At 35.9% G+C, this 26,636-nt stretch overlaps 1 protein-coding gene across 3 annotated transcripts in view; it reads left to right on the forward strand.

Moving 5' to 3' along the window:
* Positions 1-26,636, forward strand: part of GULP1 (GULP PTB domain containing engulfment adaptor 1) — a 258,080-nt gene that overhangs the window by 161,028 nt on the left and 70,416 nt on the right. The window lies entirely within an intron of this gene.

Below are 26,636 nucleotides of genomic sequence, written 5' to 3' on the forward strand. Positions count from 1 at the left end.
ATGTGCCACATCTTCTTTATCCATTCATCTGTTGATGGACACTTAGGTTGGTTCCATGTCCTGGCTATTGTAAATACTGCTTCAATAAACACTGTGGTACATGACTCTTATTGAGTTATGGTTTTCTCAGGGTATATGCCCAGTAGTGGGATTGTTGGGTCATACGGTAGTTTTATTTTTAGTTTCTCAAGGAACCTCCATACTGTTCTCCATGGTGGCTCTATCAATGTACAATCCCACCAACAGTGCAAGAGGGTTCTCTTTTCTCCACACCTTCTCCAGCATTTATTGTTTGTAGAGTTTTTGATGGTGGCATGTGAGGTGTGAGGTGATACCTCATAGTTTTGATTTGCATTTCTCTAATGATTAGTGACGTTGAGCATCCTTTCATGTGTTTGTTGGCAATCTGTATATGTTCTTTGGAGAAATGTCTATTTAGGTCTTTTGCCCATTTTTGGATTGGGTCGTTTGTTTTTTTGATATTGAGCTGCATGAGCTGCTTGTATATTTCGGAGATTAATCCTTTGTCAGTTGCTTCGTTTGCAAATATTTTCTCCCATTCTGAGGCTGTCTTGTTTATGTATGGTTTCCTTTGCTGTGCAAAAGCTTTTAAGTTTCATTAGGTCCCATTTATTTCTTTTTGTTTTTATTTCTATTTCTCTGGGAAGTGGGTCAAAAAGGATCTTGCTGTGATTTATGTCATAGAGTGTTCTTCCTATGTTTTCCTCAACAGTTTTATAGTGTCTGGCCTTACATTTAGGTCTTTAATCCATTTTGAGTTTATTTTTGGGTATGGTGTTAGGAAGTATGGTAATTTCATTCTTTTACATGTAGCTGTCCAGTTTTCCCAGCACAAGTTTTTGAAGAGGCTGTCTTTTCTCCATTGTATATTCTTGCCCCCTTTATCAAAGATAAGGTGACCATATGTGCGTGGGTTTATCTCTGGGCTTTCTACCCTGTTCCATTGATCTGTATTTCTGTTTTTGTGCCAGTACCATACTGTCTTGATTACTGTAGCTTTGTAGTATAGTCTGAAGTCAGGGAGCCTGATTCCTCCAGCTCCGTCTTTCTTTCTCAAGATTGCTTTGGCTATTCTGGGCCTTTTGTGTTTCCATACACATTGTGAAATTTTTTGTTGTCGTTCTGTGAAAAATGCCATTGGTAGATTGATAGGGATTGCATTAAATCAGTAGATTGCTTTGGGTAGTATAGTCATATTCACAATGTAGATTCTTCCAATCCAAGAACATGGTATATCTCTCCATCTCTTTGCATCATCTTTAATTTCTTTCATTAGTGTCTTATAGTTTTCTGAGTACAGGTCTTTTACCTCCTTAGGTAGGTTTATTCCTAGATATTTTATTCTTTTTGTTGCAGTGGTAAATGGGAGTGTTTTCTTAATTTCTCTTTCAGATTGTTCATCATTAGTGTATAGGAATGCAAGAGATTTCTGTGCATTAATTTTGTATCCTGCTACTTTACCAAATTCATTGATTAGCTCTAATAGTTTTCTGGTAGCAGCTTTAGGATTCTCTATGAATAGCATCATGTCATCTGCAAACAGTGACAGTTTTACTTCTTCTTTTCAGATTTTTAAATTTCTTTTTCTTCTTTGATTGCTGTGGCTAACACTTCCAAAACTATGTTGAATAATAGTGGTGAGAGTGGGCAATCTTGTCTTGTTCCTGATCTTAGAGGAAATGGTTTCAGTTTTTCACCATTGAGAACAATGTTGTCTGTGGATTTGTCATATATGGCCTTTATTATATTGAGGTAAGTTCCCTCTATGCCTACTTTCTGGAGTTTTTATCATAAATGGGTGTTGAATTTTGTCAAAAGCTTTTTCTGCGTCTATTGAGATTATCATATGGTTTTTATCCTTCAATTTGTTAATATGGTGTATCACATGAATTGATTTCCATATATTGAAGAATCCTTGCATTCCTAGGATAAACCCCACTTGATCATGGTGTATGATCCTTTTAATGTGCTGTTGGATTTTGTTTGCTAGTATTTTGTTGAGGACTTTTGCATCTATGTTCATCAGTGATATTGGCCTGTAGTTTTCTTTTTTTGTGACATCTTTGTCAGGTTTTGGCATCAGGGTGATGGTTGCCTCGTAGAATGAGTTTGGTAGTGTTCCTCCCTCTGCTATATTTTGGAAGAATATGAGAAGGATAGGTGTTAGCTCTTCTCTAAATGTTTGATAGAATTCGCCTGTGAAGCCATCTGGTCCCGGGCTTTTCTTGTTGGAAGATTTTTAATCACAGTCTCAATTTCAGTGCTTGTGATTGGTCTGTTTATATTTTCTGTTTCTTCCTGGTTCAGTCTCAGAAGGTTGGGCTTTTCTAAGGATTTGTCCATTTCTTCCAGGTTTTCTATTTTATTGGCATATAGTTGCTTGTAGTAATCTCTCATGATCCTTTATATTTCTTCAGTGTCAGTTGTTACTTCTCCTTTTCCATTTCTAATTCTGTTGATTTGAATATTCTCCCCTTTTTTCTTGATGAGTCTGGCTAATGGTTTATCAATTTTGTTTATCTTCTCAAAGAACCAGCTTTTAGTTTTATTGATCTTTGCTATTATTTCCTTCATTTCTTTTTCATTTATTTCTGATCTGATCTTTATGATTTCTTTCCTTCTGCTAACTTTGAGTTTTTTTTGTTCTTCTTTCTCTAATTGCTTTAGGTGTAAGGTTAGGTTGTTTATTTGAGTTGCTTCTTGTTTCTTGGGGTAGGATTGTATTGCTATAAACTTCCCTCTTAGAGCTGCTTTTGCTGCATCCCATAGGTTTCGGGTCACTGTGTTTTCGTTGTCATTTGTCTCTAGGTATTTTTTCGTTTCCTCTTTGATTTCTTCAGTGATCTCTTGCTTGTTTAGTAGAGTATTGTTTAGCCTCCATGTGTTTGTATTTTTTACAGATTTTTTTCCTGTAATTGATATCTAGTCTCATAACGTTGTGGTCGGAGAAGATACTTGACATGATTTCAATTTTCTTAAATTTACCAAGGCTTGATTTGTGACCCAAGATATGATCTATCCTGGAGAATGTTCCATGAGCACTTGAGAAGAAAGTGTATTCTGTTGTTTTTGGATGGAATGTCCTATAAATATTAATTAAGTCCATCTTGTTTAATGTGTCATTTAAAGCTGTGTTTCCTTATTTATTTTCATTTTGGTTGATCAGTCCATTGTTGAAAGTGGGGTGTTAAAAGTCCCCTACTATGAATGTGTTACTGTCGATTTCCCCTTTTATGGCTGTTAGCATTTGCCTTATGTATTGAGGAGCTCCTATGTTGGGTGCATAAATATTGACAATTGTTATATTTCTTCTTGTATTGATCCCTTGATGATTATGTAGTGTCTGTCTTTGTCTCTTGTAATAGTCTTTATTTTAAAGTCTTTATTTTGTCTGATATGAGAATTGCTACTCCAGCTTTCTTTTGATTTCCATTTGCATGGAATATCTTTTTCCATCCCCTCACTTTCAGTCTGTATGTGTCCCTAGGTCTGAAGTGGGTCTCTTGTAGACAACATATATACGGGTCTTGTTTTTATATCCATTCAGCCAGTCTATGTCTTTTGATTGGAGCATTTTATCCGTTTACATTTAAGGTAATTATTGATATGTATGTTCCTATTACCATTTTCTTAATTGTTTTGGGTTTGTTATTGTAGGTCTTTTCCTTCTCTTGTGTTTCCTGCCTAGAGAAGCTCCTTTAGCATTTGTTGTAAAGCTGGTTTGGTGGTGCTGAATTCTCTTAGCTGTTGCTGTCTGTAAAGGTTTTAATTTCTCCATCAAATCTGAATGAGATCCTTGCTGGGTAGAGTAATCTTGGTTGTAGGTTTTTGCCTTTCATCACTTTAAATATGTTCTGCCACTCTCTTCTGGCTTACAGAGTTACTGCTGAAAGATCAGCTCTTAACTTTATGGGGATTCCCTTGTATGTTATTTGTTTCTTTTCCCTTGCTGCTTTTAATTTTTTTCTTTGTATTTAATTTTTGATAGTTTGATTAATATGTGTCTTGGCATGTTTCTCCTTGGATTTATCCTGTATGGGACTCTCTGCACTTCCTGGACTTGGTGGAATATTTCCATTCCCATGTTAGGGAAGTTTTCAACTATAATCTCTTCAAATATTTTCTCAGTCCCTTGCTTTTTCTCTTCTTCTTCTGAGACCCCTATAATTCGAATGTTGGTGTGTTTAATGTTGTCCCGGAGGTCTCTGAGACTGTCCTCAATTCTTTTCATTCTTTTTCTTTATTCTGCTCTGCAGTAGTTATTTCAAGTATTTTATCTTCCAGGTCACTTATCCATTCTTGTGCCTCAGTTATTCTGCTATTGATTCCTTCTGGAGAAGTTTTAATTTCATTTATTGTGTTGTTCACCATTGTTTTTTTGCTCTTTAGTTCTTATAGGTCCTTGTTAAATGTTTCTTGTATTTTCTCCATTCTATTTCCAGGATTTTGGATCACCTTTACTATCATTACTCTGAATTCTTTTTCAGTTAGACTGCCTATTTCCTCTTCATTTGTTTGGTCTGGTGGGTTTTTTCCTTGCTCCTTCCTCTGCTGTGTATTTCTCTGTCTTCTCATTTTGCTTAACTTACTGTGTTTGGGGTCTCCTTTTTGTAGGCTGCAGGTTCGTAGTTCCTATTGTTTTTGGTGTCTGCTCCCAGTGGGTCAGGTTGGTTCAGTGGCTTGTGTAGGCTTCCTGGTGGAGGGGACTGGTGCCTGTGTTCTGGTGGATGAGGCTGGATCTTGTCTTTCTGGTGGGCAGGACCACGTCCGGTGGTGTGTTTTGGGGTGTCTGTGACCTTATTATGATTTTAGGCAGCCTCTCAGCTAATGGGTGGTGTTGCGTTCCTGTCTTGCTAGTTGTTTGGCATGGGGCATCCAACACTGGAGCTTGCTGGCTGTAGTGTGGAGCTGGGTCTTAGTGTTGACATGGAAATGTCTGGGAGAGCTCTCACCAATTGATATTACATGGGACCAGGAGGTCTATGGTGGTTCAATGTCCTGAACTCGGCTCTCCCACCTCAGAGGCTCAGGCCTGACACCAGGCCAGAGCATCAAGACCCTGTCAGCCACACTGCTCAGAAGAAAAGGGAGAAAAAAAGAAAGAAAAAATAATAATAAATTTTTTAAAAAAATTATTAAAATAAAAAAGTTATTAAATTAAAAAATAATTATAATTCAAAAAAAAAAGAAGAGAGCAACCAAACCAATAAACAAATCCACCAGTGATAACAAGCTCTAAAACTATACTACGATTAACATAAAAATCAGAAACAAGTCAGTCGCAGACAGCAAACCTAAGTCTACAGTTGCTCCCAAAGTCCACTGCCTCAAGTTTGGGATGATTCGTTGTCTATTTAGGTGTTCCACAGATGCAGGGTACATCAAGTTGATTGTGGGGATTTAATCCGCTGCTCCTGAGGCTGCTGGGAGAGATTTCCCTTTCTCTTCTCTGTTCGCACAGCTCCTGGGGTTCAGCTTTGGTTTTGGCCCCACCTCTGCATGTAGGTCACTCTCAGGCATCTGTTCCCACCCAGACAGGAGGAGGTTAAAGCAACGGCTGATTAGGGAGCTCTTGCTCACTCATGCGGGGGTGGGGAGGGGCATTGTAGTTATAATTGGAATGTGGGGCAAGCCTGTGGCAGCAGAGACCAACGTGACATTGCAACAGCCTGAGGCACGCCATGTGTTCTCCCTGGGAAGTTGTCCATGGATAATGGGACCCTGGCAGTGGCGGGCTGCACAGGCTCCCGGGAGGGGAGGTGTGGGGAGTGACGTGTGCTTGCACACAGGATTCTTGGTGGCTGCAGTAGCAACATTAGTGTTTCATGCCTGTCTCTGGTGTCTGAGCTGATAGCCGTGGCTCGTGCCCGTCTCTGGAGCTCATTTAGGCGGTGCTCTGAATCCCCTCTCCTCGCGCACCCCGAAACAATTGTCTCTTTCCTCTTAGGCAGTTCCAGAGTTTTTCCTGGACTCCCTCCTGGCCAGCTGTGGCACACTAGCCCCCTTCAGGCTGTGTTCACGCAGCCAACCCCAGTCCTCTCCCTGGGATCTGACCTCCGAAGCCAGAGCCTCAGCTCCCAGCCCCCACCTGCCCTGGCGGGTGAGCAGACAAGCCTCTCAGGCTGGTGAGTGCTGGTCGGCACTGATCCTCTGTGCGGGAATCTCTCCACTTTGCCCTCTGCACCCCTGTTGCTGCACTCTCCTCCGTGATTCCAAAGCTTCCCGCCCCCTGCTGCCACCCCCTGTCCCCGCCAGCGAAGGGGCTTCCTAGTGTGTGGAAACCTTTCCTCCTAAACAGCTCCCTCCCAGAGGTGCAGGTCCTGTCCCTATTCTTTTGTCTCTGTTTTTTCTTTCTTCTTTTGCCCTACCCAGGTACGTGAGGAGTTTCTTGCCTTTTGGGAAGTCTGAGGTCTTCTGCCAGTGTTCAGTAGGTGTTCTGTAGGAACTGTTCCACCTGTAGATGTATTTTTGATGTATCTGTGGGGAGGAAGGTGATCTCCATGTCTTAGTCCTCTGCCATCTTGAAGGTCCCCTTATTATTGCTGATTTATGGTTGATCTTAGAAAGATTGCTTATGCTTTGGCATTTCTTAGTAGATGATCCCTGAAAAATTTTGCATAAATAAAATAATTTTGTATATATAATATGGGAAGTTATTTTTCTTTCTAAGTAAGTATTCTATTTTATAAAAGACTATCCTTTATAATTTCTGTTTAAATCATGAATGTAGTTCCTTCAAATGATTTTGGCTATTGTTAAAATTATTGCAGTATTGTAGCCTATAAGAAATAAAACAACCAACAAATTAGTTTCCTTTAAAAATACTTAATGTTGCATTACACAGACAATATAAAAACTCATCTGGTAATGAGCTTCAATTTTAATGAATGTAATTATCACACAAAAAAAGGAGACAAACAAAACTTAAACTATTAAGAAAACACAGAAAAAGTGCATATTTTTTATGAATCTTTTGTTCAAGTGCTACGTTTTAATAGAGAAATGGAAACAATCCATACTCCATGTCTTCAAAGATTTGATTCATTGCTGTTTTGGAAAACTGGACAAATGAATGAATGCCATGTACAAAAGGGTCTTTAAAGGAAGGTGTTATTTTATAATTAATGAGCACTAAACATGAAGTAGATTTCAGAGAAATCTGTTTAAATTTGGAAGAGACAGATGTGAATTAAAGAGCTGGGTTTGGGAATAAGCGAGTGGGCCAGACTTAAGCAACTGACCTTTGGAGATGGCATGGGGGAAAATAGAAAATGATAGAATTATTTTTATAAGAGAACAGTGGATTAGTGGGATATAAAGAGATTAGTTATGAGGAATTATTTCAGGAAAAATTTTCTAAAAAGTGGTTGAACTGAGAGCCAATCGTGTTTAATAGGAAACCTCTACAGCACTGGTCTGAGTCTGAATCAGCAGGATGCAGCATTTAAAAGGCCATCTAGAAGAAGTTCTTCCAGAGGGTTGCTCAGCAGTGAGCTTTGTAGAGTGCAGCAACTATATGTCTTCCGGCTGACTGTGCAGCAAAGAAAATGCTCAAAAATGTCTTCTGTGTAAAACTAACCTACTTGAAACCACTACAATGCTCATGAATTTCCCTGTAAAGTTCACATGAGGATTGATTGCCATGAATTAGCATGAAAAGTTTACTTAACAGAATGAGGAAAAAAATGTGTTAATATTACGCATCTCTTCCACAGATATTCCTCATGTTAGGTATTGATACACTACATAAGATCTTCACAGAAAAAAATTTAATCTAGAAAATCACTATTATTTTAAAGCCCATGCTGTTTTTTTTTTCTTTTTTTTTTTTTAAACAGTGAGTCTGATGGCTTTGATTCTGAACTCCCTGTCTTTTAACAAGGAAGTTTTTGTTTTTTTTTTTAATTAATAGACTTTTACTTTTTTTTTTTTTTAAGTATTTGTTTATTTATTTATTTATGGCTGTGTTGGGTCTTCGTTTCTGTGCGAGGGCTTTCTCTAGTTGCGGCAAGCGGGGACCACTCCTCATCGCGGTGCGCGGGCCTCTCACTATCGCGGCCTCTCTTGCTGCGGAGCACAGGCTCCAGACGCGCAGGCTCAGTAATTGTGGCTCACGGGCCTCGTTGCTCCGCGGCACGTGGGATCTTCCCAGACCAGGGCTCGAACCCGTGTCCCCTGCACCGGCAGGCAGACTCTCAACCACTGCGCCACCAGGGAAGCCCGCCCATGCTGTTTTTTATGTTATCAATCGTAGAATTATATCCTTCAAGTGAAACCATCAGAGATTATTCACCTTTATAAATGATTGAAGTGCCTCATTTTGAAAAACTGGTTTATAAAGGATTGAAAGATTATACTGTAATTAAAACTGCCTTTAACTCTTTGGATTAATGTGACAATGGAGATCTGCTTGTCTACATGGAAAAATTGCCTGTGCTAATTCACAGGTCCATAACAATTCTAAGACATCCCCCACAAAGTAGAGGGCACAGAAATATCTTCCAGACTGGGGTCAGTCAAATGTGGAAGAGCAGGTTGGTTTTGTTCATTCTCATATGGCCTCCTGAGTGATATCATATGTACCAAGTAGCATTAAAAATATTTGAAGAATGTTATTTTTTTCTGAATTCCTTTCTTTGTGGCACTTTTAAAATTGATTGCTTAGTAGTTACTTTTGAAAAATTTCTCATCTCTTAGTAGAGTAAATGTCACTTGAAAACTAAATCCATGTCCACAGAAGTACCTTGGGGAAACAGAAAAAAAAAACCAAAAAAACCCAGAATCTAGACCTAGATTGCCTTGGTTTATATCCTGACTCCAACACTTACTAGCTGTGTGTCTTTGGGAAAATTACTTAACCTTTCTCTGTCTATGGTTATTCATCTGTAAATAGGGTTAATAGTAATTTCTCATTAGTGTTGTTATAAAGGTGTTCCATGAAGAGTTAGAATAGTATCTGGAATAAAACAACTACTCATAAATGTTAGCAATCATTAATTTATCTTTTTTATTTTTCACAGGGCTTACCAAAGTGCCTATCTCACAGTAGTTGTTCAATATATATGTATTTTATGAACTAGTGCATAATAACTTTTCCAAGGTAATTGCAAAATAGTTACATTTTATTGAATCCCAATATATACCAGGCACTGTGCTGGTGTGTTTTTACATGATTTAGTATTTCTATGAACCAATATAGTGATTATTAATGTTATCACCACTTTACATAAGAGAAAAGTAAGGCTGAAAGATTAAATAATATGACTATTTTCACAAAGCTAGTAAGACAGAGCCAGGCTAAAAAACTGAAGTCTATCTGACGTCAAAGATTTTCTTCTTTTTATGTATGTAATAACACTTGACTATAAATTAATTCATTAAATGACTGTTATGTATAAGGCACCATTGATTGAACACTGAAGTTTCAGAGCTGTATGACTCATGACCTATATATTCTTATGGAGCTTATTGTCATAGGGAAATATCCTTCAAAAATAACTAACATAAAAAGGCAGATCTTGTTTTTTGCCATTCAAGTGACACTTAATAGAAAGCTATGGAGATTCAAAGAATGGTGAGTCATTCCTGTTTTATGTAAGTGGGAGTGAGGCAGGGTTTCCAAGGGTCAAAACAAGAGTGGAATGACCATTTCAAGCTGAGACGTCTGAAGGAGGATGAGCTCTGTCAAGAAGGCCTAAGGCACAAACAAAATGATAAGAGTTGGGCTGGGTGTAAAGTACTAATGATGGTAAAGTACTTTATCAGTTGAGGTTCCATCTAAGAAACACAAGTAGTAGGATGTACAGCCCCCTACCTCCTACACACACATTTATTTCAGGGAATGGGTTACACAATTCGGGGGGGGTTGGCTGGCCAGACAAGTCTGAAATCCATATGGCAGACCATCAGGAAGGGCAGGCTGAAAACTCCTGGGCAGGAGCTGACTGCAGGTGGAATTTCTTCTTCAGGAACATAGCAGGCCTGTCTCAGTTCCGTTAAGGCCTTTAAATTGATTGTATCTAGCCCAGCCAGATTATTCAGAATAAGCTCCTTTACATAAAGTCAATGATTATAGATGTTAATCATATCTACAAAATAACTTCATGGCAACACCTAGCTTAGTATTTGATTGAATAACTGGATAGTATAACCTGGCGAAGTTGTCACATAACACTGACCATCAGAAGTACTAATGATAGACAAGGCTAAAAAGGTAAGTTGGGAAGGCTTTGAATGGCAGGATAAGCAGTTTGTGTAGTAAACTAATCAAATAGGATGTTAGGAAGATAAATCTATAGTGATCTGAAAGTTGATTTGGATCAAGAGAGGTAGGATGACATTAAACTTCTTAGGAAGTTATTTTAATGGTAAAAGTGTGTGTTTCTATGTTTATATAGTGTAGTTGATAAACATATAGTGGAAAATAAAGACATGCTAAATATTCCAGTGAGAGAATTGATGCAACAGAGGAATAATTTGTATATGGGGAAAAGAAAAATCTATCTTCATCCTGTCTAAAAGGGAGAATGATCATATCACTAAAAGATTCCTATCACTTCATTCACTTTGTGGCAACCACTGTTTACAAATTAATCTGATAAATTTAACAGAGCTGTTTAAGAATTACAATTCTTCCTGGGGAAATATGTAATAACATTTACATTTAAATGTATTAAGTTTTAAAATGATAGTTTTCTGCTTTCATGTTCTAATTTGTTTAGTTTCTTTTTTAAGAACATATTTTAGTTCCACATTCTTTCATTTTATATAATATTCTATTTCAAAAATTCACATTTAATATTCATAATGTTCCTATTTCAAATCATATATAGATATAAAATAGTAGTTGGTTTCAAAAGTATTTCTCTATGTAGGGTTCATTAGTTGTTTTGTTTTTGTTTTTGTTTTTTAATGAGCAGTGACAGGGTTAATATTAGTTCATTGGGAATTCTACATATATTCCTATGTACCCTATAGTGATGTTTTTCAAACCTCAGATTATGCTCCCTGAAAAAAATTGGGTTATAAAATGAGTGCAGTGAGTCATGGAAGACATGTATTTAAAGATGAAGTAGGACAGAAGAGAAAAAGAAAAGAAATTTTCAGAATGCATGTGGTAAACATCAATTTATTCCATAAAATCGTGGTTCATAATCATAAGAGTTTGAAAGCCACTGCCTTTAAACAGTAACCTGCCTTTAAGTAGTACTAAAAACTTTACCAGCTTTAACTAATTTAAATTGTAAAATAATAATAGAGGGGAGTTTCTTAAAAGAGCAGTTAATTGTTAATAGAAGAGATGATCCACGTGTAAGTTTAACTACATGTCATTGAATATAACATCTTAATATGATTTCTGAAATATGCATATAAACATGGTAGGAGTGATAGAAAAATATAGTAAAATGTAAATATAATGTTAATATAGATTCATTTATGCACTCATTCATCCACACATGTACTTATTCATTTGAATTGAGCTCCTAATTTATGCCAGGCCTTGACTGAGACAATAAGAATTGATTAGTGAACCAAATAGATAAACTCCCACCCTCCTGGGACTTACATATAATAAGCAAAATAATAAGACTTTTTTGAGAGACACCCAACAAGAAAACAATGTGCATATTTTTATTAATACAGGATTAGTGTTATTTATATAGTATATTATGCATCATAGAGTATATTTTTATTAGTATATATGATGGTGTATTAACACAGTATTTTATTTATTAATACAGTATTCCAAGCTGTAATAATTGTATGTAGAAAAGCAGAATGTCAGGGATCGGGAGAGGTGGGAAAGAGGGTGCTATGTTACGTGAAGTGGTCAGGGAAGGTCTGAGGCAGGCAGAGGCCTAAGGGAAGTGAGGGAGTGAGGCATGTGGCTGCGTTGGGAGACGAGTATTCCAGATCGACTGTCATGGGCAAGGTGGGACCATGTTTGCCTAGCCAAGGACTTAACCAGGGGCCGGGATGGCTGGAATGCAGTGGATTTCAGGGAAGTAGGAGTAAATACAATCCAAAAGGCACATGTGCAGCAGAGCAGGTGGGGCAGGGGATGTCCTATAGTTCTTGTAGGGCCTTTTAGGTGCTGGGGCTCAGGGCGGGCCACCCCTAAATATGCCACAATGGCATATTGATTAATTTGAATTAAAGTTACTTAAGAAATCGCCAACACAAGAGGGACACTCTAACACTTCTTTCTGTCTCCCTGAAAGCAGTAAATAAATCTCTCGTGTGAAAGGTGCACTCCCTGCATCTGGAGATAGAAGGACACCCTATTGCCAGAGGTAGGGGATTTAGACTAGGAGCCTACAGAAACAAACCTCGTTACTTCTTTAGTGTACTACCCCAAGCCCAAATTCTATTTAGATTCTTCACTAGTTGAGCATCCCAAACCCAAGTTTCTTTGTCCTGTCAATTCCTCACAAACTTATTGTTTCTTTGTCTAAAATGTATAAAAGCTGCCTGCCTTGACCACTTCTTAGGTCCTATTTTTACGAGACCTCATGTGCATGAATTAAAATTTGTTTCTTTTTCTCCTGTTAATCTGTCTTGCGTTAATTTGATTATTGGTCCAGCCACAAGAACTCAAGAGGCATAGAGGGAAAATTTCCCCCTCTCCAACATAGGCCATTGTAAAATTTGAGAAACCCTCAATTTAGAGAGTTTTGAGAGAAAGAGTGACAGGAAGTGAAACGAGTTTTTAACAGGAGTCAGCTGTGAGAGGAAAAGGTGAACACCCATCAAAAGTCCAGCACGAGGGTCCAAGCAAGGAGAGCGACTGTGGCTTGAAGCTGAGTAGGAGCTGAAGGAGAAGGTAGTGGGCATCTGAGTATATTTTGAAGATGATGCTGATAGGCTCTATGGGTGGATTTTGTATTAGCTATCTATTGATGCTATAATTAGAACATTAAAGCATAAAGATAAGTTTTGATCACCCTTAAGGAAGACTGTAGTATTTTTCATTCCTCCCAACTTTTGATGAGACTGCTGAACTGTCTTTTCTATAAAGGTGAAATATTGAAAAACTTGTAATGAACTTATTATTCTGTTGGCATGAGATAGTCATTTGCCTGATGAAGAATTGTGATGTAATTAATAAAATAAAAAACATTTATTTATTAAATGTTTTATTCTAAAATGTATAACTATCCCGCAAAAGGCTGATGTATTTATTTTTTTATGAAATATCTAGCTTTGTTAAAGTATATAAGAATGCAATCCTAAAGAGATTACTACATTACTTTGCATCATGTGGCAGTAAAGAAGGTCAGCATTCCTTGATTATCTGCTTACTGTGTTCCAAGTTCTAAAAGTGAGTGAATCCAAAACAAATAGGAACGTGGACCTTGACCTTAAAAACTTATGACTTTCCTGGGGAGAGAAAGCAGGCACATGAAACAAAGAATTTTGGAAGAAAACTAAGTAGATGATGAATATGAAGGTCAGAGAGAGGTTTAAAAAGAAAGATTGTCATATTTCAGTGATTTCTAGAGGTATCAGTTTCATACATGAAACACGCATTGTTTGCCACTGTGTGTGGTTGATAAGAGAGAAGGCTCGGCTGAGCTGTGACCCTCAAGATCTTCCTTACTCAGTGAGTTGTGTGGTTCCTAACGAGGCTTTCTCAATCTTCACAGCCTAATCTTCCTCAACATTCTAAAAAAAAAAAAAAAGCTCTTATTTGGCTTCGTAAAAACAACAAAGAACAAAAACAAACAAAAAAACATATGCAACCTCAAATATGTGGTTACAACCTGAGTATTCTAACCCTGGGGTAATTGAAATCCACATATTAAGCCACTTAAGTTTGAAACTTCTAGCTAAACCTATGCAATAGTCATTGATGTAGGGAAATTAGAATCTCGACATATAGTATGCTCAGATGCAGCCCAACAACTCCACTGATGCTATCAGAATTTAAACTCTGATAGCAGTGATTGGAGCAGCCACTTCTCAGTCAAATTACCTGGGTTCAAATGTCAGCTCTCCCAACTAATATCTGAATTATATAACTTTTCTGTCCCTTAGTATTCTCCTTTGTAAAATGAGATTAATAATTGTGCCTACCTTACTGTATTATTATGAGGTTTAAATGAGTTAATATAATTTAAAAAACCCTTAGATCAGTGCCTCATATATCAGAACTTATTATTATTAATATCTTTATTATAAAAATATGTTGTCAACTCTGAAGTTTGACTGGTTGTTATTATCTCTTGAGAATAATTTAGCCTTTGCACTATTATCTGAAAAACAGAGAGCCAAGTTCTTAGAATACATGTCAGATATCATCTCCCTTTTTAAAAAATTTATATCAGAAACAGTGAGATCAGCCAGGGTATCTATAGTGGCCAGCCTGAGAGTTTCAACTGAGGAAGGAATGACTTTTCCTGCAAGCATGGCAGGGCATCAATGCTCTGACCTTGTAAGTTAAGATACAAGAGAAGGCTTTGATTGCTAAAGAAAAATATCATTATAATCATACTTTCCTATTACTCTGAGTTTTCAACAACTGCATTCTGGAGCAAGATGTTAATGTAAAGATCATCTTGGTCTTAAAATCAAATACAGAAATGTAATAAGGAGGTCCACATAAACCTTTTAAAACTGTTATGCAGTTTTACAAGTAAGAAGTTAATGAAGAGAGAAAGTTACATTATGTGGCCTAATGAATCATGGTAAAGGAAGGTTTTAATATAAGTAAATCATTTTACTAATGCTTTTGAATTACCCTTCAACAAAATGTTAATATTGGTTTTGACTTAGAAGAAAATTTGAATCCGAGAAATAAATGATATCTATAGCCATGCCAAAAAAAAAAAAGGAAATCACGAAAGAAAACATGTTCAAATTGAACCCTGTGGAATCATTAAAAGTTGGGCAAAAGATACATCTTTGTAATCAATGAGATGCATTGCTGAAACATCCAAAATAGCTTGGAATTCCAAAATCATGAGATTCTTTAGAGCAGCTTTGTAATAGCAAGAAACATAAGCATTTGCCGGCTTTGCTGGTTGCAGATATCAGGGAGAAAGTAGAAAACATGAAGTCAACTGCATTTCATGTAATTAATTTTATTTGTTCAAAAATAAGTGTTTAGTTAATCTCAAAGTGTAAAAACTACTTCAAAAAGTCAATTTTATGTAGAACCTTTAAAAAAAGTTTTCTTAGATTTTGGAATTGGCTCTCAATAATTCTAATATGTACAACTTATATTCATTGCAAACATCTTAAAATTTGTCAAATGAGCATATAAATTGAACATTAACTGTCATTTCCTTCAATTAAAAGTGGTATATACCATCATATTTATTGATAATAATTCGGCATCTGTAACCATTTGGAAATGTCCCTTTATGTGCCACAGCAACGTTGACACATACTTAAAAAGAAATTTGAAAGCTATAATATTATTATTTTTCCATTGCCTTCTTTAGAGTGGGAAGTTATAAGTGTTTTTCATGCTAAACAATGTGAAAACAAATAAGGAGAATATAGTAACAACTGGAAGTTTGTTGAATTATGACTATATGGTTGGTATGTGCTTATAAAGTACAAGAATAAATGGAAAAAGAGAAATGACAATAAACACTGAACATTACCTAACTTCTCAATTCTTGAGATGAGTTTATAAAATTAATTTAATTTGTAAAAATCATATGCCTATTTTAAATAAGATGCTTAGTCCCCCACCCCTAAGTTTTCCCAGGTAACTGAAATAGTTATTTATTAAAAATTGTTATTTATTTATTATTGTTATATTTTATTGAGGTATAATTGACATACAACATTATTTTAGTTTCAAGTGTACAACATAAAGATCGATATTCGTATATATTGTGAAATGATCACCACAATTAGTCTAGTAGACATTTAATAATTATTAAACATAATATTGAAGGTCATCATCATTGTAAACTATTATTCTACATGAGAAAGCTCTAAAAAAAATGTAATATGGCTGTTAGAAGTTACTGAATAGAAACTAAAAACTCAATGTTAATTATTCCTTACATTTCACCATGGACTTCAGTGCCTTTAAAAAAAAAGACATTACATGTGTTACAGGTTCAAAGACTTTTAGTGTTGAAAAGGACTTCAGGAATCATTTATTCCAGCTCTATCATTTTTTTGATAAAGTAAACTGAAGCCCAGAGAAGTTAAGTGATTTGCTAAAAGCTTACATAACAAGATAGCAAAATTAGGTCTAGAAACCAAGTCTGCTATTCAACATCCGTTTTTCTTTCCATTGTAATATACTATTCCCAATTTTAAAGAGATAACCTACTTAGCAGGCACATGAATGAACCCAGAGATAAAATAGAATATGTATACATGTCTGCCTTTTGTATATATTATATGTGAAATAGGTTCCTTTATGGGGCCTGCCTGTTAATTGATCCCTTGGACATCATTTAAAACCAAACAGGAGTTTGGCAAATATGTAAGCTAAGCAGATCAAAGTCTCTATATGTGCCTCCCTAACAGAGGGGCCACAAAGTCTAAGCTTTTGTAAAGCATTTTATTTCCCTTATTCTGCTTTGCTTAATGATATTTCTATTAATATAATCTCTGGATAAAATTGCCTCTGATGTTATCCATCTTTAAACGCTTCTTCAACTTGAGGTCACCTAGTTATAAATGGGAATCTTCTGAATATTGGATACATTTATTATTTATTTCATATTTCTACATGGTTATGTTTGGCAATATAGGAAATAACAAGAAAGCTTGTTCATAGCCAAAGAATGTGTAAAAGGAAAAGTCTGATTTGGTCTCAAAAGGGTCAAGCAGTAGCATTCTGAAGCCTGGAATATGAAACTCAGGGATCTGTGCAGAAAGGACAAGTAGGAGATATTGTAGTTTGGGGGAAAAAGTGTTTGAAAAAGGTAAAAAAAAATTAATGTTTTCATCAAGATCATTTCAGTAGTGGTTTCGATGAGTAACTAAAATAAGTGTATGCTAAATATATGAAAATTAGCAAAGAGGTGAGCATTGTTTGAGCAAAGGATCCAAGAGAAATGAGAAATGGGAAGGAAGGGAAAGGGATTATTGTAGGATATAAAATACAGCAGGAAACACCAAGGTTTTGAAAATTATTTAGATTTAAACATTGAATCATCATTATCAATGACTATATGGCTGCATTTCAAATATTGATTAGAAAGCTGTTAGGTGGAAGAAAGTTGCCTCCAGAGTTTTCTCTTTGTCATCTGATTTGAGTGGTGTGAGATAAGGAAAGTAGTCAGGTCATTTCAGAGACAGAACCTCTTCTGATTACAAACCAAGATGCCTGCTCGTTGTGTTCTTACATTTTAAAAGACATTTGGATGAAGTAATCTTTCATCCCTTAAGAAATATGTACATATATACATGTATTTTAAATCAAACTAAAGTCATTTTTGTCTTCCTTCTAATTTTATGAACTATGGGAAACTTCATCCCCAGAGCAGTTCTGCATACTTTTACATTTAATAATGGTCTCCTATTGTGTGCCTGTTTCTTCAGTTTCCAAGAAAGTGTTTATCATCTTTTCTTTTTCCTTCCTGCCAGAACTAAGCAGTTCTGTTTTCTGAACCTTTAAAAACCATATTCGAAAAAGTAATAGTCCAATGTCAGTCTTTATATCAGATAGTATCGAGGCACCTCCTTTCTCTGTAACTTGCATAGTTGTGATAGCAAAGCAGTAAGAAGAAAGGCCATTGGAGAGCTAAAGATCTGATGTAATTTATGCAACCATAGTCTGAGGAAAGATATATCTCAAAGTACAGAGAACACAGGATAAAGCATGGAAAAGGCAGTTGTTCACGTTATAGGTTTGCACTGTATTATTTTCTAAGAATAACTTTGTTATTTTGTAAACATATGCTAGTTATTAAAATTTAAGCTCTACAGAAAAGCACAGAAGTGTAGACACCAAAACGCATTGCTCCAAATCCTACCAGGCAGAAATAAGCCAGTATTAACTTTTGGTTAACAGAAGTCTAGGCATCTCTCTCTGAACAAATACAAATGCAAGAATAGATATATAGATTTAAAAAAAGACATTCAACAGTATATAAACAACTCTATACCAATAACTTTTTAAACATTTTACATCTATTCTCTCATTTAATCTTCACAAATGCCCAATGAGATTGGGACTATCAATATCCCCCATTAAACAGTAGAATTGTAACATTAAACTGCAAATAGTTAAATAATTAAGGAGTTTAAGGCTAGGAATGAATAGATATGAAGAATTAATTGTATGAGAAAGAAATATTAATATGCATGCTATTTTATAATAAAAAGCATTGAACTTTACTTGAATTTAACAGAAGAAAAAACAAAATTGAAGTCAGTCAAAGGAGTTGGTAATTTCAGATACATATATCTTTGCCAAAAGGGATATTAGTTCCTAAAAGATTGCTCTAGGGTTAAAGGAAGACGATTAAGAAAGTCATTAAGTGTTTGGCATCCTTATGTTTTTCCTTAACAGCGCATTTCAGTTTTTGACAGTGTGTACGTATGAATGATGAGGTGGATAGCCTACTTCATTTCCTCCCTCTCACATGCTCCACTCCCCAGTTTTGGGTGCTTATTTCACTTTTACTTGCCAGGATTTGCAACATTTACATTTTGTAAATTATAATTTACAAAACTATAATTCCCCTAGTAGTTTAATCTTACTTATTAAAATGGATTCAGATCACCTACACTCTATTTACCATTTCTTCTTTATTCCTGAGATCTGTATTTGATTTTGGTTTTTCTCTTCAAGTTTTTTCAAGAGGCTTCATAACTTCAGTATTTTGTGAGGTATTTCACATTTGAGAATGTCTGCCTATCACCTTAGATTTTTCTTTCCCCCAGAACATTAGTCCCTGCTGCCCAGTCTTCTGTCATTCTCTGTTGAGAAAAATGTCTGAATCTACCTCACCTCCCCCGCAGAAGTTGTCTTACTTTTTCTCCATGGATGCTTGAGACTTCATTTTTTTATCATTAAACTTTAATAGCATAGCTTATAGGCCTGAATTAAGTCCCAGCAAACATGCCTTGGAATCAGAAAATGAAGTCCTCAGCTCTATTGGGAAGGCTGCCCAGGAGGAGAAGTGAGATGAAAATCTGGTTTATGTTCTTCAAAATATAACAATAAATTCACTTATTCAAAGAAATATATATGGTGATTAAGGGCTATTAATGCTATTAGTACAGCAGAACAAACAGTTTTCCATCTGGAAGGCAGTACGCTGTAATCAAAAGAGCTCTGGGCTTTGGAGTCTCATAGAAATGAGTCGAAAGTGAAATCTACAATTTAAGAGCAAGCCTAGTATTTAACTCAGTTTTCTCATCTATAAAATGAAAATGATACCTTCCTCATAAATCTTTGGTGGCAATTAAACAGGGTGACATCTGTACAGTGCCTGGCACATGGTTGGTGCTCACTACATATTAGTTTTCCCTTTTTCTTTCTTTCAGGTATACCTAGATTCAACAAAGTTTTTATATAACATTGTTACTATGGAAAATAGCTTCTACAGTTTGGAGTTACTTACAGATTGGAGTTTTTAGAATACAGCACATTCATCAGGAGATTAGCCCTGATTCTTTGCATATTTGAATGACATGACTATTCCAAGATTCAATATTATGAAATAGTAGAACCAAGTTGAATAGACTTGCACAGTCCCCCTCTCTTTCTGCCCTGTCTCTCAGGGAGATTTTATCTGTGATGGAATTACAAATGGTGAGAAGCAAGGCAGTGATGGTTAATTACTTCCGAGGGGATTTAGAGTCAGAGAAGCATAAATCACCTCACCCCAGACTCTGCAGGTTCAGCTAAGAAATTTTACCCTGGGCAGGAAGCAAGCAGTGAAGGGGCTTGATCTACCTTTAGTTGATCCCCAGTTATAATCCTAAATAATTAAAGCTTGCTCTCTAGCTCCGTCAGGCTTTGCATTTATTTCTGAGGATTACCACACCACTTACTTGGTTACATGTCTGTTTTTATTGTTCATTAGAATGGTATTACTCCAGGCTTGCTCACACAAACATTTGCCAAGACAATGGGATAGAAACAAATCAAGTCTTACAAGCAGAGAATCTATTTCCATTTGCAAATATTCAGACCAAATAATATGCTACAGGAATTTCTGGGGGAAAATGAGTGAGATTGAATATGCTCAAGCATTGCCAGGAGAAACATGTCAATAAATTTACTTTAAAAAGAAGTGTGTAGAAAGAGTGAGGAAACAACTAAATAATTTAAGAAATGAACTTAGAATTCTACAGATGATTTTATATGTTTATGTGTGAGTGTGACAATAGCAGGTTAAAGTAGTAAATCAGGTATTATAATTAATGAATTGTCTGTCCTTTTTGGAAAAGTAAGGCAGAGAAAAATTTTTATAGCAGAGATGTGATAAAGAACATAACCTTATGAGCATTGTATGAATGATACTTGTGCAAATTTAGCTTAAACTTTTTTACTGGATTAATGAATAAATATTTTTTACCATCTATTTAGTAGATTTCATAAGTAATGTTCTTCCATATGTTTTCCGGTGTAATAGAAATTGCAAAGAATGCAAACTCACATGACATTATAGTAAATGATCTGAATAACAGAATATTAATTGAGTGCAATGACCCTTTCAATGGCCACCAGTATAAAATAGAAATCTTAGTAGTTAAAAAAAATAGTTAATGGGATTATTACAAATTTAAATGATTTTATTTTTGGTTTTGCCATGAATCACCTCATAGTAGATGATGTGTATAATTGGATCCATAGCAGGTTTGATTTTAGGGCATAAATTAACAATCTTTTAAGCCAGTTCCAAGAGCCAAGTTTGTAATTCCAGAATACCTGATTAACAAAAGACGTGAGTGTTTACAGTTGTTTACAGACTGATTCAGCCCTCTTCTTTTTAGCATGTACTGGGTGCCAGACTCCAGGTATATAAAATGCCTGCCCCACAGTCCCATGGAAGAGACTGTCTCCAAGGATTACACAAGGTTGGATGATTGTCAGGACACACAAGACCCCTTGGGTTTCATGCATGTCCTTACCCATGTAGGGCTCTAATAAAAGCAATGAAAATGTTACAGCAAGAGAAAGAATTCACACAAAAGCATCAGGAGTCCAAGAAGCTTCCAGACACCCTTCTCTAGGGTCCTTGGTTAGTCACACAAGACTCATCTCCAGATTATGAGCCAGCAACATATGTGGAAGGAATTTTGGCTTCAGAAGACCTCTTTCTTATCTGGCCAAGAATTTAGTATCAGACTTCTACACATCCCAAAGATATGCATATAACTGCTGTCTTATACACTGTGGCACCTTGAGTTGTACTGAAGAGTATCCATGGTCAGGGTGAAGAAAGATTTCCTAATGGAGATCAAGAGCCAACATAAATGATCTTAGTGATTGAGGTGAGGTGGCCATTACAGTCAGAGGGAACGGCATGCACAGCCTCCCAGAAACATTCCAGAAAATGGCTAATTTTAGAAAGCCTAAGGGTTCCATATGGTTGTAGTGTAGAATATATATAGGTAAGCAGATAAATAATTATGAGGATAATCCCCCAGTTGTATTCCTGGGTGACAGGAGTGCAGAGATAGACGCAAACTTGAGATAGGGGATAATGAGGTACTAGATCAGAGATGTCTCTTGGTTCTAGGTCCTATGGAACATCTAGGTTGGAGATATGCAAGAAAGAATTTAAAGCCCAGAATATTGAGTGTTGTATTTTGTGACTACTCAGTAAACACTAAACAACTAAAAGGCTAATGCTGTGATCTTGCATTTTAAAAGCTCTGATAATTTCTGTCAGAAAACTATCTGTTATAAATAAGAAAACAAACAAAAAATTGTTTTTAAACCTGTCTCATGCTGTGAACTTATGTTAGAACAAACTACTGTTTTCAAGTTTCAACACTGTCAAAGGAGAGGATGTTTTTCTCAGTTAACAAAGACACTTGCAGAAGATCAGGTGAAAGCCGGCTTCCTGTGGAGAAAGAGTTTTGCCTTGAGAATTTCATTATGGCTTCTTTCCACCATATGGAGTCAAAGAGACATTCCCTTCTTTCTGTTCCATTTTCCTTTTATCCAAGGATTTTACCTGACTTCTGAAATAATTAATTGAAGTTAAATTCATGTACACAAATATACATAAGGTACACACATGTATATATATACTCATATAAATAAGGTACATATAAGGACTCTGAATTTATTGTCTTAAGATCAAAGGACAGATGGTACCAATTTTTAAATCTATCTTTGTAGCATTTTTAAAATAAGCAATTTCTTGAAACCTGATTTTCTTTTTGAGTGATGAGGTAGTTCCTTTCAAGTACTAAGTAAAGAGCAAGAATCATCAATATTATACTGCATATGCACCTCGTCCTCCATCATGAAGAAATGTCTAAAAAGTAATCACAAACATCAAACAGTCATTTCCTGTGAACTACAAAATTACCTATGCCATTTAGAGTAGTGGCCTCTACACCTTTGCCAACTGTCATGTCTCTTTGCCAAGTGTTACTACCTTACATTTGTTTATGCTTTTGCATTACAGTGAGGTAGTCAGAACTAATATTATTACATTTTACAAATAGGAATACAACCTCAGAGTACTTAAATTACTTATCTAAAGTCACACCATGTAAAAAATGAAACCTGGTCTTCTGTGAAGATAAAGTTCTTTTAGGTTCTAACCGATTTGAAAGGTAATGTTTTTCCTCTCCAAGCTGCCTTCTCTAGTTTCAGAAATGTAACAGTAGGGGAATATATTATATAACTACTCTTAAATTTTTAAACAGATAAAGATAGTATTTTTATTATCATGTATACACCTTTTATTTTGAATTTTACATTAAAGCAACCTTCTGTATAGAAGGATACAAAAAAGAGAAAGTTGCTTTTGAGAGTTGTGGGCTTTAATCCATGAGAATGCTGCTACGTGCTACCTTATTGCCCCATTTTTTAAACTGTACACACCCCTTTCTGCACTATCCTAATACAAGTAGACATTTTAGTAAGTAGGGCATGCATATCCTTGACCAGATAAAGAGCTGTCACAATGCTTTGTGGCACAAAGAAACGTTATCATTGAATATGCAGAAGTAATCATATTTGGGTTTATTTAGAATCGGTCAGTGTTTCTTAAACTGCTGTGCTCGTAAAAAATGCAGATTTCCTGTTCACTTATTTTGATTTAGTAGGTCCAGAGTGAGCCTAAAAACCTGTATTTTGACTGCAGTGTACTTGAGAAGCACTGGGAAAGATCAGGGTATTTTCTTTGTATTGGAAGATACAAGTAGCAAAAAAAAAAAATGAAATACACAGATAAAGCCTATTTTAATCAATACGGTCCACCTTGCTCCCTATAAATCTTTAGGGGAAGCTAATAATGAGCAGCAAAATTGCGTGTCTTTAGTTTCAGTTCTCTTTGCTGTTGCATACCAGCTGTGGCAGTGTTAAAAAGCATTAAAACCATCCAAAGGTGACGATTTGGGAGAAGACAAAGAAAATTTCAGGATCTGAATAATCCATTGTACTGGTGACACTTGGATAGATAAAACTTTCCGGTATAAAAGTCTTGTAATAAAATTGACTGTGCTAAAATAAGGAGTAAATTTCCAGTGCAATGGAAATACTTCTCTTAAGCTGTTCTTGGATATGTTTGCATAGTATAGCCATCACTATCAAGATTTTCTGAATGTCCATCTATGATTAGCAAGACTTGATGGAGTCCAATTTATATAGTCATTTGTTTTAGCAATCCCCTGCCTTCCTCTTTTTCCCCTTCCACACTCTCTCAATGGTGAACCTTGTCTTTCCCAACTTCCTTTTCCCTGAATTCACATCCTCTAACCTGCTACTTTCGATCAAATTGGGTAAGGGTTAGTGACTGGTCATTGGTATATGCTGACTGATCAACTCATAGTTTAGCTTAGTTCTACTATCCTTGTTGACTGCTTATAACTTGTTAGACACATATTCTGTCTTCATCCTCATGTCAATACTATGAGGTAGGTAATGTAGGTATAACAATTCTCTCTATATAGTTACCTACTTTGGTTACTATTATGGCCCTTATTTTACAAATAAGGAAATTGAAGTTTAGAATAATTAAATACCTTGCCCATGGTTACACAGTTATTAATCAGCAGAGTTCTCAAGTTCAGACAGCATGATTTTAGAGCATGAGCTTCTAATCACTATAGCATGCCACCAGGTCTTAGAACTTGAAGCCCTTTGTCTTTATGTAAGTAGAGAATGTCTCCTGTTAAAGACTTGCTGAATCTTACTCTGTTCTGTTAGAAGAAGGAAGCCCTATGTCTCATCGCTTGATAAGCTCTTGCTCTTCTGATGAATAGTTTCTAGCAATTTATTCCTGAGAAATTGCCAGAACTGAAGAGAACAATTATCCTGTTGTCACTGTGTTCTTCCAGAATGATCTGCCAGCAGGCTGTCTTCTCCTCCTCTCTCAGGCTGCCTTTCCCCACCTTGAACACTCATTATGTCCCTTCCTCCTATGCACCAGGTTTTCCAGAGCCGTATTTTTCTATCCCTCAACTTATATATTTCATTTTATTCAGAACATAAATTTGTTACTCGTTTGCCCTGATTTCATAGACAGCCCACTCATGCTTTATTAGAATTCCAGTACTTAGGAAAGCCCTGGCAGTGTAAGAAGCAGTCATGGGAGGCTTTGAGTAGAGAGGGATGCTGGAGGGTAGAATGGATGGTTATCCACTGGGCCAGTATCAGTAAGAAGAGGGAGAGGGAGGGGAGAGACCTGGATCTGATGGCCATGGTTGGAGGAGTTCCATTAGGCATTTAATTTGTCGTGATTGTCCCATGGCTGGCAAGGAAATTCTTAAGGAAAGAGTATCTGTACATTTTAGAACACTTACTTTCTGATTTGTTAGAATTAGAACTTAGACTCAGTTTAATAAGGAGACTATTGCATGTTTGTTATCAGTGCTATAAGACTATGCTAGAGTAAATTATTCACTCTGTCCATAAGGTAAAGTCTATAATTTTAATTTATGTAGAAACAGATACCTTACTAAAGGTATCTACATAAATACCTTTACCTTACTAAAAGTGGAAATTGTCTGCCTTCAGTCTACAAACTTATGGAACATTTCCTGATCTTTTCATTACCCTTAAATGAGGTATTATGTTTGAAGACAGTATATAACACATAGTAGATTTTAGAAATCATCCTTTTCTCCATGATTTCTAGCCATCTGCAAGAATTTTATTTAATCCCAGAGTATTTCAAAATGCCAGCAGAGCATAACTTCTTGAGGAGCTTTTAAAGGACACTCTAATGGAGTTTTCTTGGAAAGTCTCCTTTTCCTGTAAACATAAGTAGATATGAACACAACTGCCATGGGCTTTGCATATAAACCACTTACTGAATTATTTCTACAAATGGCTGAGAGCACAGACCCAGCTAATGCCTTATGAATCCCTGAATCTGTAATGCTGTCAGTGTGTTTATCTTGGTAATACTGTATAAGATAAAGTTTTAGTAATTAATGTACATTTAAATTAATTCTCAGAAATCTATACCTACCTACATCCTAACTCTCTGGATTTAACTTTATGTTAACATATACTTATTAAAGTAAAGCCTTGACAAGCATTTTTAAAACGTTTATTATAACTGATCCAACACATTTTTTCCTTGATAATTACCACCCTTGATTTAGTACTACAGAATGTCTCAAAAATAATGCTAACAACGATACTTAGGAGAGCTAAGTAGGAGAAGTAATTCAGCTGTCACTACCCGGTATTGTAGAAGGCAATGTCATGACTTCTAACTTCCAACATTAACAATGTGGAGATAAGGAAAGCTTTAAGAAGAATGTATCGTCTGAAAAATAAAAATGACAAGATGTCATGATTCATATATTTTCAATTTGGAAAACTTGTCTCTAGAGACTCATTGAGACTTTTAAAAGCTTGGCGGATCTATTGGAAGTGGGAACTATACTCAGGAGAATCGTTTTTAAAGTAGGGCTTTGTTTGCCTATGTGTTATATCTACCCTACAATGCCTCGAAGTGCATTTCACAGCCAAGAAGTATTTCATGGTTGAGTAAATTAAATATTAATATAATAATTATAAAGAAAGTTATTTAGACAGGCAACTGTGTAGGACAGAATGCAAAGATGAAAGTAGTTAATGTTTTATCCCATTTTGATTGAAAGGGATAGGTATTTCTCCAATAGACTTGAACATAGTATAAAAGATGACAGGTTGAAATAAAGTCAATAATAACTGTGCAGTTGGTTTTTTTGTTCATAGTTATTATAAAAGTAAAACAAATATCTAGTGTGCTGTTTAAATTTAATGAACTATCAAACACTCTGCCAGTGAAATCACATATTAATCCAGTTACATATCAAAGTCCCATCATATATATGAAACACTTCTATTTTTATTTTTCCTTGTTAACAGTGAATCATATAGTTAACTGATGGTGTTTCTTTATGCTGCTGCTGAAGAAATTGAAGCCTAGTTTATGATCCACTTCTAGAAAATTTACAGGATTACATGGCTTTTGACTACAAACCTATTTCTACTCTATATTCTT

The sequence above is a fragment of the Eubalaena glacialis genome, chromosome 1, assembly GCF_028564815.1.
Source record: "Eubalaena glacialis isolate mEubGla1 chromosome 1, mEubGla1.1.hap2.+ XY, whole genome shotgun sequence".
In the NCBI taxonomy this organism is placed as follows: domain Eukaryota; kingdom Metazoa; phylum Chordata; class Mammalia; order Artiodactyla; family Balaenidae; genus Eubalaena; species Eubalaena glacialis.